This window comes from Saccopteryx leptura, chromosome 6 (genome assembly GCF_036850995.1).
Source record: "Saccopteryx leptura isolate mSacLep1 chromosome 6, mSacLep1_pri_phased_curated, whole genome shotgun sequence".
In the NCBI taxonomy this organism is placed as follows: Eukaryota; Metazoa; Chordata; class Mammalia; order Chiroptera; family Emballonuridae; genus Saccopteryx; species Saccopteryx leptura.
In genome coordinates, this window is record NC_089508.1 from 164,941,008 (window position 1) to 164,953,161 (window position 12,154).

The window sequence follows — 12,154 nt, forward strand, 5'->3', positions numbered from 1 at the left end:
CCACCACCATCTCCTTTCTGCATGTCTCCAAGGCGCCTCCTAAGTCATCTCTCTGCCTTCCTCCTGCCCCTCTTAGAGTCACTTTTCCACTCAAGACCAAATGAGGGTCTTAAACTGTCATGCATTGCATGTCCCTCCCAATGGCTTTTCACTGCACTCAGAATAAAACCCAAACTCTTTGCAAGATTCCTGGGCTGTGCATGATCTCATCCTGACCCTTCCCCACCCCACCACCTTGTCCACTCTGCTTGAGTTGTCCTGGCCTCTGTTGGATTCCAGAACATACAAGCTCTTGTCCACTTCAGGGCCTTATCACGTGTTCTTCCCTCCACATAGTCTTCACCCTTGTTTTTATGTAAGGCACCCCTCATTCACCTTACAGAGCCTTTCTCTCTCTGCCTAATTTCTAACAGCTTCTCTTGTTCCTCTGCCTTGTTTTGTTTCCTTCGCAGAATAGATCTTATCACAGTTCCTGCTTATTTTCTTTCTTTCTTTGTTGGCTTACTGCATGCATGCGTGTGTATATGTGTGCACGAGCGGGTGTGCACGAGCATACTGTGTCTGTCCCACTCCCCTGCCAGTTAGAATGTAAGCTCCTCCAGGGCAGGGACTGACAGATGTGGTCGGTGTCCCTTTGTCTTTGTCTTCACGGGGCAGAGCCCCTCATGGAGAAGGTGCCCGATAACTGTGAAAGGGAGGGAGGGAGGGAGGGAGGGAGGGAGGGAAGGAAGGAAGGAAGGAAGGAAGGAAGGAAGGAAGGAAGGAAGGAAGGAAGGAAGGAAGGAAGGAAGGAAGGAAGGAAGGAAGGAAGGAAGGAAGGAAGGAAGGAAGGAAGGAATGGCAGGCTCGGAAAGGGGGCTCCATTTCCAGGAAACCCAGTTTCCCATGCTATGGGCAGTGTGTCTTGCTCAGCCCTAGCATTACGGTGCAGGTTTAAAAATAAAACCCTTGGGTGGAGTGAGAAGCCTTTGAAGAGGATGGGGGAGAGATAATGAGAAACATGAGCGGCCAGCACAGGGCCCATCCCCGCAGGATGTGGGACTGGCCAGGAAGGGACAGGAACCTGATGGGAAAGCACTGTCTTTGGGACTGCAAGAGTCTGATGAATGTCAGCTGCATTCAGAGGTTTTTGTTTTTAAAGAGGTGTTCTTTCCAATTCCTAAAACGGGGGTCTCCTCAACCATGTCTGACTGCCCTGCCGTCAGGAGGAGAGGGAAAGGTCAGGAGGTAACAGAGGCGGTGCAGCCTGCTTTGGCTCAGTCTACCCTTGACCTTCCCCAGGGCCCATCCCAGCATGAGATCCGAACCTCCCACCACAGTAGGGCTCCAGCCAGACATCCCAACATGTAGCCGCTGTCCAAAGGCTTGGCTCGACTCTGAGGCAGCGCAAGGCAGGGAGGGTCAGGTCAATGGGTCACTAGAAACAACTCGGACATTGCTTTGGAAACGCTCTCCCTCCAACTTGCACTGCCTGTATTTGGATCCACCCAGAACCAGCTGTGTATTAAACCCTCAGGCCTCAGTGGGAGGTGGGAAGGCATCTGGGAAGGGTCAGAGTGGGTCAGGAAGGGGTCCGCCTCCTTGATGGAAGACCATCAACCTTTAGACCTTAGTAAGACATCAGGCAACCCAGGCGAGCAGCAGGCTGACAATCCATATTCTGAGCCTGACCCTGGTGGTGCAAGAAGGGGGCAGAGCTGAGTGTGGGGGGGCCCCAGCATCTCCTTGCTGAGACTGTGAACTAGACCCCTTCCCACGCAGCTCTTTGTGCTGCTCCAGAAGCCAAGGGATGTGCTCATGGTCATCTGGTACAAGGGAATAGTCACAACCCCCTAAGACAGTGATCACGACCTGGTTTTCACCATAGCCACAGCTCTGTGATGGTTGGGAGGGCCACAAAAGAAAGGAAGAAAATAAGCAAGTATCCTGAGAGCTGCTGCTTTTCACAGCACCCTCAATGAACCTCCACAACCACCCTCTAGAGAGGAGCTCCTGTAGAGAAGGAAACCAAAGCATAAGAGGATGCGTTCCTTACAGAAGGTCACTCAGGGAAAGAGGGGCGGAGCACGGGGCAGCCAGAATGCAAACCAGCCATGCAACTGACAACCTAGAGCAGGCCATCCCTCTCATCCCAGCAGTCAATCTTCAAGTGATTCAAGTCGAAAACCCAGGGTCAGGAGCCAGGAGGCAGAGTTTTCGAGGAGTCCTTGCCAGGAAGAGCTGCACCCCCTGGATGGCTGGGAACCCCAAGCCTTTCTGTGAATTATACAAAAGGATCGGAGCCTGCTGAAGTTCACTCTTCTTACTCATCAGTTGGAAATGCCTGCAGTTTAAAAACTGCTACACAAGGAGCCTGTGTCTGCCCTCACCTAAATTCTCTGGGCGGCTTTCGCTTTCTTGGTTAGTTCTAGGTTCCTGACGTGAGAATTTTAGGTGCTGAATTGTCCCTCAGAACCAAGAAGACCACCAGGGGGACCACAGGGCAGCAGGTGACCTTCATGTCACAGGACCATTTTTTTTTTTAATTCAAATAGATTCTTCTGGAGGCTTCCAAAAAGTATTAGCCAGACTGAAAAGCTTGTCAGTTTTGGTAGCAATAATAATTAATACTGGTTGAGCAAATACTACGTGCTAGACATTGTGTGCTACAACATTTTGGGTGTTTTACATGTCTTGTCTCATCAATTCTTAAAACCATCCTTATGGGATAGCAACATCTAACACCGATATTATAACACTTACAAGCACTATAGACTTCACCAATATGAAACACCCCTAGGAAGCAGGTGCCATGTTATCTTAGTTTACAGAAATGGAGAGGTTGTATCATTTGGCCAGGGCTGAGGAGGTATTGAGCATCAGAGCCAGAATTGAAACCCAGTCTTACCCCAAAGTCCACGCTCTCAGCCTCTGTACTGCCTTGCCATTGTATTCCACAAACTGTCCCCGAAACCATGACGGGGTAACGAGAGATGGGTCAGCACTGTAACTGTCAGGAGAATTCTCGGTCTCCCGTCTCAGCTCTCTTTCCAAGGGACCGAAGCTTCTGCCTCCTGAGCCCTCAGAAGACACATCTAGGACCATCCTGGGAGAAGGGCAACAAGTTTTGTGTGGCCAGCGGAGGAGAGAGTTTATCTGTGGGACCAAACTATTCTGAAGCCGACCGCATCTCCATGAATACTTCAAACATCCCCAGCATCCCTTCAAATACCAAACAAAATCCAATGGAGGCTTAAGGAGCGACATTTCACACCTGTACACACCACCCATCACTGGGCCGACTCCACCTGTGACCCTGAACCAGGGACACCTTCTCCTGGACTGTGGACTTGTTGTATAGTCTCCGGGGAGTGATTCTGGAACGTTCGTTTTCAGCTTTCCCCCAGTTGTCGTTTCTAAGTCCTGATGAAGGTTCTGAGGAGTGACTAGAGGAGCCTCATTTTCTAGAAGCTCTTTATGTCCCCAGAGGCATCTGTGCAGCACTTTGCACACATCGATTAATCAATGCCAACTGCTTTGCTGTTCCCATCAGGCAGCCAGTGGAGGCGGAGGCGGAGGCGGAGGCGGGGGCGGAGGCGGGGGCGGGGGCGGGGGCGGGGGCGGGGGGGGGGGCGGGGGCGGGGGCGGGGGCGGGGGCGGGGGCGGGGGCGGGGGGGGGGGCGGGGGCGGGGGCGGAGCCGGGGGCGGAGGCGGAGGCGGAGGCGGAGGCGGGGGCGGAGGCGGGGGCGGGGGCGGGGGCGGGGGCGGAGGCGGAGGCGGAGGCGGGGGCGGGGGCGGAGGCGGGGGCGGGGGCGGGGGCGGAGGCGGGGGCGGGGGCGGGGGCGAGCTGCTCCGTCGGCCTGCATGGGTGCGAGGGCCGGAACGCGCTGGGTCAGTGAGTCCCTACTGGGTTCCTGCCATCATTTGTTTGCCTCTGATGCCCCTCAGCCACACTTTGGAGGAGAGAGGTGACTTTCAGGAAGGTGAGAAAGCAGCCTGGGGGCCTCTTGGGAAACAGGTTATTCATCTCTCAGCATGAATAAATACAACTGGGCTGGATTCTTCCAGGCTCCCAAAGCAAGTTCTCTGAAGAGATGAGAGTACGCGGACTAAGCCAGAGCAGCCGACACATTGCCTGAGGACCTGGGGACTGTGAGGGGCCTGCCTGTCCACTTCAGGGACAGAGGCCCTTGATGGAAACTTGTCGGTTTGGCTTTCGGATGTCACATGTCTTTCCAGAGCTATGAGGAGCCACGGAGGGTGGGAGGTCCCACTGCTGTCCTTGGTCTTGGCTTTTCCCCTGCCAGGATTGAATGATTCATTCATTCATTCATTGCACCAGTATTTCTGGTGCACCTACCATGTGGTTCAGCTCTGTCCTGGGCACTGGGGATTCAGCAGGGAACAAGGCAGACAGGGTCTTGCCCTTGGGAGGCTTACATTCTAGTGGAGAGAATGGGTAATAGCAAGGTTTGCTTTTTTTTTAATTGACAAGATAACTACAGATTGGGGTGAGTGCCATGAAGGACACAGAGGTGACAGAGGAAGTAACCAGGAAGAAAAGCCTCATCAAGGAGTTGGGAAAAGAGATGAGGCCTGAAGGGTAAAAAGAGCTGGGGAGAAAGCCATGCAGGCAGAGGGGACGGGAATGTCAAAGTCCGAGAGGCAGGAAAGGACGGGAACAGCAGAGGGACAGGACAGAGGCCAGTGGAGTGGGGGGGTGGGGAGGTGCAAGGGGGGAGTCAGGGGTCCCGCTCCCCCAGAGACCTGGGGCTGCTTTCTCACTGTCCTGAGCTCTCTTCTCTAGGGTGTGCTCCATCTGCCCCAAGAACTCACCCTTGCTGAGCCAACCCACTACCCCTGCTCAAAGTAAAAGGAAGGGCGTTCTTTTGGGAGAAGCCAGGACACACGACAAAGATGTTCAATTTCACACCGGGATTTCATTCATGGATTATGCAACAACGGTTGGCATGGAAGGGAAGTTTCCCAATGGTGGGAACGGTGTGTGCGTGTCTGGCAGCAGAGGCAGCGGGGAGAGCTGCGGACGCCGAGCTGGGGCCCCCACACCACCACCCCCTTGCTGCATCTTGTGCATGATTTTGAATAAAACAAAACTTAGCTTCAGGTCCTTTTTTCTCCCCCTTTCAACACTCTCTGCCCCCTTTCAGACCCGTCTCTGCCCACTTTTACCCCTGTGCCCTTCATGGGTCCCCGTGGGCCTCCTGCCTTCACAACTTGACTCTGCTATTCCCCACTGCCCCACTGAGTAATGACCCTCCTAAAGGCAGGTCCGCTCCTGCAGCTTCAGGCAAGAGACAGCCAGCAAAGGGGAGGTTCTGGTCACTAGGCCTCTCTATGTCCTTCAAATGATGCCAAAGAAGGGGCTGCCTGGTCAACCCCAGTCTGAGCCTAGCCTGGCGCCAAGCTTTCTGATTAACCTTGTTGACAGCAGAACACTGGCCCTATTTTTAGACCCTTCCCAATGGGGCCGTGACAAACACTTAGAACAGGCTCGATTAAGGGAAGATCATGGCTAGCGCACTCTATGGGAAATGGCCTAGAACTTCACTCCCTAAAGGCAACATAGCCAACCCAGGGTTGTGAACTCAAGAAGCCTGATGTCTTGCATCGGGGCTGACCCATTGCTGGTGCCATTAGCTTCTCTATGCCAACATAACCTTTGTTGAAATGAGACTTCACTGCCCTACCTCGGATGGCTTCCTTCTCTGGCTTTCTCTGGCTGTCAGCTTAAGAACCTGAATAGCCAACCTAGTCACCATGGTCTGGCCCTCACCTGCCCCTAGAGCTCTGACAATCCCCCCTCCCACACACACACCTGTCTTCCTTGGCGATGCCTCACTTCCTCACACATGTGACCTTGCACATGCTCTTTCCTCCACCTGAAACACTCTGCCCTCACCCAGTTGATGCCTGCTGATCCTCCAGATCTCAACCTAGTGTCCCCTCCTCACCAAGGTGTTTCCAGACCTCCTGACTGGGGCCGGCACCTCCACATGCTTTCATGGGACCACTCAGGAGAGACTGCGTGATTGACGTCGGCATTCCCATCTAGCCTCTAACTTTCATGAAGGTCAGGACCAATGGTTCCAGACCCTGTTGCAGCCCAGAGTTTAGTGTGCGCCCTGGCACACAGGAGTGCCCACAAAAGAGCCGAATGAGCCTGAAGTGGTCATTAATGGACCTCAAGTATCCCAGACCCCACTCTCCTCTTCCTCCTCCTGTTTCCTTTTCCCTATATTTGCCCTTCCCTCCTCCCTCTTCATCCTTTCTATTCATTGCTTCTTCTTTCCTAGGCCTTGGGCCAACCTGTGGCTCCCAAGAACACTGTTTAAGCCAACAGAAAAGCACTGAGAGTTAAAGAAAAGGAAAAGTTGCCACAATGCATTGGCCTTCAACTTGATCACCCCAAAGTCAGGGCCTAGAGGGGGAACTTAGGAATCTGGTTCCTACTGTAGTGGTTTGATAGGCCTGCCATAACAAGTACTGCATTCTGATCACTTACACAACAGAAATTTGTGGTCTCACGGTCATGAGACAATCATATCAGCAGGGTTGGTTTCTTCTGAGGAACCAGGAGGGGCTGAGAGGAGAGATCTGCTCCAGACCACTCTCCTTGACTTGTAGATCCAGCTGCTCCCTGTGTCTCTTCACGTCATCTTCCCTCTAAGAGTGTCTCTGTGTCCCAGTTTCCCCTTTTCATAAGAACACTAGTCATCCTGGATTAGGGCCCACCCTGATGACCTCATTTAAACTTGATTACCTCTGTAACGCTCTATCGCCAAATAAGCTCATATTCTGAGATAATGGGGGTTGGACTTCAACATATGAATTTGAGGAGGTGTGCCTTCAATCTGTAACACCCACCTTCTGCTGCCTGTTGCCCCAACAACCGTTTTTCATTTTCTTATGTGAGAGGAGGGGTAGTAGAGAGACAGACTCCCACATGCGCCCTAACCGGGATCCACCTGGCAATCCCCATCTGGGAACAATGTTCGAATCAACCAAGCTATCCTCAGCACCTGGGGCCAATGCTCAAGCCAACTGAGCCACTGGCTGTGAGGGGAGAAGAGAGAGAGAAGGGGTAGAGGGAAGGGAAGAGAAGCACATGGTTGCTTCTCCTGTGTGTCCTGACTGAGGAGCAAACCCAGGACATCTGCACACTGGACCGACACTCTATCCACTGAGCCAACCAGCCAGGGCCACACCAACCCTTTCTGACATCCGGAATGAGATAAAAGTAGGAAGTGCCGGGACACATCATCTTCTGAAGAAACTGCATAGGAGTCTGGGAATGGGATGGACAAGTTAGAAATGTGAACTAAAGGAACATCCAAGAGTGAGAAAGAAGGGCTGAATGGGCAAAGAACTAACACTAGTCTCAGAGACTAGTTACATGTCTGCACTGTGGTAATCTGCTAGTCCTGAGTTCATATCCCAGATCCGCCACTTACTAGCAGTGGGGCTATTTCCCTCATGTGTAAAATGTGGAGAATGATAGCACCTAACTCATGGGATGCTTATGAAGATTGAATGAGAGACTAGCACATGTGAAGGGCTTAGTGCTGTACCACATATCTCAGTATGCAGTCACTGTGCTGACACTGTTATTATTACAAGTAGAGGTCTAGTCCAAGGAAAACAGTAATTCAGGACAAAGATGATGACAAGGAAGAGGCTCATTGCCATTGATTCAGGCCACATGACTCTGTGTTCTCAGTAACAGTCATGAAGAACAGGGAACTAGAACAACTTCAAATGGCATCTACAGAGGTGGCCTGTGGACCAAGCATAGAATCACCTGGGGCCTACCCAGGAAATACAGAATCCTGGGCCCCTCAGGAATCCACTAAATCAGGACTTCCGTGGGTCGGACCCAGAAACCTAATTTTTAACAAGCTGCCCTGTGATTCTTATGCACATTAAAGTTTGAAGACCCCGAGATCAGACCACAGGTCCTGGAGGGGCAGAGATGAGTCCTGTCCATTAGTAACCCTCACATCTACACGGCCCTGGTGCAAACGTGGGCATGCCCCCCGTACCTTCCTTGGGTGAAGTTAGAGAAGTGGTCTTCAGCCACTATGCATAAAACACATTTTTGTAAGTCACATTTTAAAAATTCTGTTTTGAGAGATTGTATTGGCAAATCAAGTCTTCTATATCACTGTAAACTTCACTGTACCCAGACACAAGATTGTCCATTTTTCCTGTCTCCATAGCAGGCGTCACCAGTCTTGACTGAGGTTATAACAAGATGACCTCTGACCTTAGGCCTGAGGGATTTAAGAGTCCTGGCCCAGCACCCTCTGGGCCTCTGTTTCTCTTGTTAGGCAGTGTTTCCTCTCTTCTTGGGCACCATCACTGCCCAGTTCAGGGAGAACTGAGGCCTGCCTGTCCCCCAGGCCTGCATTCATGTCTTGCTGAAGACCTGGTTCCAAAGGCCATCGGTCTTCAAGGTGGAGATTCTGCCTGGGCCAAGCTGAGCTCCTGAATCTCTTGACAGAGCTTCCAAATCCTAGCTAACTTTCTAGATCGTCAAACGTCACCTGCTGTTGAATTCCTGTTACCAGACTGCACCTGCTTCTTAAGACAACTCCAGTGATTCCCCCTGAACACAGATGGCATACCAGTTAGGAACATAGCTTGGTGTGAAGCTTGGCTCTGACACTTGGTAACTGTGACTGTAGGCAAATCCAGCCTACCAAGCTCAGTTTCTGCAGCTCTAACACCCCCTGCTCCATAGGGTTGTTTGACACGGTCACACACATAAAGCCAAGCACAGTGCTGGCACATAGTAAGGACACAAGAAACACTGGTGACTGGCACAGAAGCTCTGCTGTTTCTGGTATTTAGAGACACCAGCAAAACTCTACACACTGAGGTCGCCGGTTCAAAACCCTGGGCTTGCCTGGTCAAGGCACATATGGGAGTTGATGCTTCCAGCTCTTCCCCCCTTCTCTCTCTCTGTCTCTCTCTCCCTCTCTCTGTCCTCTCTAAAAATGAATAAAAAAAAAAAAAAAAAAAAACTCTACACAAAGCAAATTACCTCCATGCTGCCCACAATGTGGCACTAGTGGCCACTCATAGAGTGTCACTTTGGACTTTGGGACAAATTGACTTATGGACAGCCTTTTCAGAACTCATCTTTCAATAATAATAATAATACATAATAAATAATAATAGCAAATGCTCACATCATACTCATTATAAACCAGGCACTGTGTTAAGAGCATTATTCATTTGATCCTTTCAACAACAAAGTTTATACTTTGTTATCCCATTTTATAGATTACGAAACTGAGGCATAGGTCACAGAACTAATAGCGTAGAATCTGAATTTGAACCTCAGAAAGTCTGGCTGCAGAACCTATGCACTAGCCACTATGGTATGTTGTCTTTCTTAAATAGTGCAATTTAAGAATAAAAATAATTTCTATTCCCGCTCTCCCTCTTCTCCCCTTGTGGGCCACCAACCTGGGTGCTTGTAACCTTGTTCCTACATCTTGGATGCCTTTACTTCCCACCTGAGTTGGACATTGTGCCAATCCAGGATCTTTCTCTGTCACCTGCCCTCCCAGGTAGGTCCCCTTGCTTCTCTATGGTTGAGTGGACTAGGTCCTGTCACAGCTTGAGATGGGACACCTCTGTTAATTAGAAGATCCTTTCTTAAGGAAAAATACCCATTCACGTACAATTCAAGTGTCTTATATAGGTGTTACACTTACCTATACCAGGGTATGTACCAGATGGGCACCTCTCCTGTGTGCCCTGGCCGGGAATCGAACCCGGGACTGTGGCACAAATGACTGCATATTATTTTTCCAGTACCTTAAACCAAAAAGTATTGCATTAGCCAGCCATGCCTATTAGATGAGGTGGAAGGGGTATGCCTTCCACTCTGCAGGCTCCCTCACTGAGAAAGCCAACACAGCAGGGCTGGCTGCTCCATGGTCCTTAATAGTTCATGCAGGGTCCACAGAATACATGTCAGCAAAGTGAACAGTGCTCTGTCCTGGAACCAGACGTCTGTCTCTTCACTAGGTGTGATGAGAGCCCATCAATGTCTGTCCACCATGCTCACTAAAATATGGTCATCATGGTTGGTGCCACCATAAAGTCAAACCACTTAATCAACTGAATTCTGCCTCTTTTTTTTTTTGTATTGTTTTGTTTTGTTTTGTTTTTTGGAGGGACGGGTTGTATTTTTCTTTCTTTTTTTCTTCTTCTTTTTTTTTTTTGTATTTTTCTGAAGCTGGAAACGGGGATAGACAGTCAGACAGACTCCCGCATGTGCCCAACCGGGATCCACCCAGCATGCCCACCAGGGGGCGATGCTCTGCCCCTCCGGGGCGTCACTCTGTCGCGACCAGAGCCACTTTAGCGCCTGGGGCAGAGGCCAAGGAGCCATCCCCAGCGCGCGGGCCATCTTTGCTCCAATGGAGCCTCGCTGCGGGAGGGGAAGAGAGAGACAGAGAGGAAGGATAGGGGGAGGGGTGGAGAAGCAGATGGGCACCTCTCCTGTGTGCCCTGGCCGGGAATCGAACCCGGGACTCCTGCAAGCCAGGCCGACGCTCTACCACTGAGCCAACCGGCCAGGGCCTGCCTCTTTAAATCCTTTTCTTTCTTCTCTTTTTTTGTGTGTGACAGAGACAGAGAGAGACAGAGAGAGGGACAGAGAGACAGGAAGGGAGAGAGATGAGAAGCATCAACTCTTTGTTACAGCACCTTAGTTGTTCATTGATTGCTTTCTAATATGTGCCTTAACCTGGGGGAAGGTGGGCTACAGTAGACCAAGTGACCCCTTGCTCAAGCCAGCAACCTTGGGCTCAAGCTGTGAGCCTTGCTCAAACCAGGTGAGGCCATACTCAAGCCAGCGACCTTGGGGCTTCAAACCTGGGTCCTCCGCGTCCCAGTCTGATGCTCTATCCACTGCACCACCACTTGGTCAGACTCTAACTTCTTTTCTTGAACCAGGCAAGCCACATATATGTAAGTGTACACCAGATTTGGGAAGGAGTGTACAAGAGACTCGGTGTTTTCTCCCTTCATTTTTTGTGTATTCACTTTGCCTTTGATTAAGTTCTTTATTTGTAAATCCATTCACTCCTGCTAAGAAAGACAAGCTCAACAGAAGAAAGTCTCCCTGCCTGGCCAGCTGCTCTTAGCAGCAGAGTCGGTAATTTTGCCTCCCAGATAAACAATCTCAAAAGGGGACTTTCCTCGGAAGCCCTCAATGACCAACACAAAGAAAACAAAGGAAAGGGAATTTGTGACTGTGAATCACAGCCTGAACCGAAATCCACACTCATCCACACAGCCCCAGAGGACAGCTGACCGGGCCTCTGCTAGACACCACTCTACAAAGCCAGGCCCATTTCTTTTCAGCCCTTTGCCACCTCGGGCTGGCTCATCCCCCTGCAGAGCCTGGCTTGCTCTCTGTCCGGATGCTTGCATCCTCCCACTGGTGTTTGTGACGCTAAATCACAGACAATCAGAACCCTGTAGCGAATGGAAGGGAAAGTGCTGGTCACCAAAGCAGAAAGGAAGGCAGAGCAGTAGGGCTGAATTTAAACAGCTAGAGAAAGCACAGAGCTGCATTCTGCTGAGGCTCAGAGGGGGCTTTTGGACCCGAGAGGTCGGATAAGGGGGGGTGCCTGCCCTCCTAGGTCTCTGAAAAATCAAGTACTTGATTCAGTGTCTGACATTCCCACCATAGAACCCAGAGGTCTGAATTTTTCAAGTGCTCCTGTCTGAAAGCCTTGCATACTTTTCTCATGTAATAGCGATGTGGGTGTGGCTTGGCCTCAGTGCCTGAAAATGTGCCCACTGGCTGGGCCATTCCTGCCCCTTCTCTGCCAGGGCCTATCTGCAAGGGCACCCACATGAGGATGCGATTTTCAAAGAAGATCAGAAGGTCAAGTAAAAGTGATCCAGGTGACCAGTGGAGCCACCAGGACAGCACCCTATCAAAACAGTGACAGATAATTCTGCATTTCAGCCCAACTTGTATATGAAAAGGTTGATGAAAATCTGAGGCACTCACCCAGTGGACAAGCTTCCCGAGGCAGACGAATTTCCAGGCTCCCCAAGAGGAAGAGTGGGACCCAGCAGGAGAATGCCAGTCACTGGATACGTTCGGCCGCAGCTTTCGGCTCCT

At 51.1% G+C, this 12,154-nt stretch overlaps 1 protein-coding gene across 4 annotated transcripts in view; it reads right to left on the reverse strand.

Moving 5' to 3' along the window:
- The window catches only part of FGF1 (fibroblast growth factor 1), a 107,853-nt gene that overhangs the window by 83,793 nt on the left and 11,906 nt on the right, over window positions 1-12,154 (reverse strand). For 2 of the 4 annotated variants that reach the window (XM_066387987.1, XM_066387986.1), the window contains one exon: window positions 12,041-12,152. The exons of the other annotated variants lie outside the window; for them this stretch is intronic. The gene's annotated coding sequence lies outside the window, so the exon portion shown is untranslated. The remainder of the gene's footprint in view (window positions 1-12,040; window positions 12,153-12,154) is intronic. 4 annotated transcript variants of the gene reach the window in all.